Source organism: Limulus polyphemus, unplaced genomic scaffold (genome assembly GCF_000517525.1).
Source record: "Limulus polyphemus unplaced genomic scaffold, Limulus_polyphemus-2.1.2 Scaffold864, whole genome shotgun sequence".
Classification (NCBI taxonomy): Eukaryota; Metazoa; Arthropoda; class Merostomata; order Xiphosura; family Limulidae; genus Limulus; species Limulus polyphemus.
This window is the reverse complement of record NW_013666474.1, coordinates 207962-209093: the sequence shown is the minus strand read 5'-3', so window position 1 is coordinate 209093 and position 1132 is coordinate 207962. Positions and strand designations below refer to the sequence as shown.

At 32.2% G+C, this 1132-nt stretch overlaps 1 non-coding gene across 1 annotated transcript; it reads right to left on the bottom strand.

The window, feature by feature from the left end:
- Positions 1-323: 323 nt before the first annotated feature.
- Positions 324-395, bottom strand: Trnac-gca. The gene has a single exon. It is a non-coding gene; the product is annotated as a tRNA-Cys (tRNA).
- Between the last annotated feature and the right edge of the window lie 737 nt (positions 396-1132).

Genomic DNA, 1132 nt, shown 5'->3' with positions numbered 1-1132 from the left:
GATACTATCGAGCTGTAGTAAAGTATATTTATACTATGGCATGATATCTGCTCGAAACAGCTTTTACAAGGCAGAATTCTGCACGTGACAGAGTTTCTTTCATGAAGGGTTGAGAAGACAATTGAGCCCGAAACATAGGCTCGATACAAAACTAAAGTCAGATGTTCGCATGTGAGAAAACATTCTTTACATGAAATTGTATTAAATAAAGTATACGTTTACTTTTTTAATTTTCAGGAATGAAAATGAGCGGTTATACAAAGTTGTAGGGGATGATTATCATATTTAAAATAATACTTACTGTTTTTCATAAAATGCACTAAAGGGGGCGCTCGGGATTGAACCAAGGACCTCTCGATCTGCAGTCGAATGCTCTACCACTGAGCTACACCCCCGATTTTGAAACATTTGTCTTTTTTTCAAATGTTAAACATTCCGATATATATATACTGTTTACATGCATTGCAAGACTTATCATTTAATAAACGAAATTAGAAAAGATAAAACAATAACATTAAGGTATGTTAATAATCTACGATACAATATAAAACATACGTTTATAAGGCTAACATGTCGGAAGTTTTATTTATCGAAAACTTTTTAAAATAAATTATTAGCCTTCAAAGCATTAGTTTACCTTTAAGAAATGTCGTTTAAACTAAAATGTAAACTAACACATTTTTTATTGTTCTTTATTTGTCGTATAACTCTTGTATAGGAAAATATAATAACATTCAGACTAATCACTAACCAGACCAGTTAGATGTCATACCCATTGACCTATACCCAAGAAGTCGAATGACGCCTGACCTCCAGATGATTACCTCTATGAAACGACATTCATTAAAATTGACCCTGACATAAGTGCAGTTCTATTGAAAAAAACACTGAACTAAGATGCTTAAAACCTTTCATTAACATTTGCTGTATATTATGTCTGTCCCTCAGATAAAATATTAACAGTTCTTATGCTTGCTTCGATAGGGCCTGTAAAATTTGTCAAAGAAGGAACTATTGTTTGCAAGAGACCATTTGTAGCTACTTATGAATAGCATTTTTTGTTTGAGAATCGTCATTTTTCTGACAGTCACTTCTTTCTTTATAGGTGTTTTCGTCAAGAACGTTTCATTTA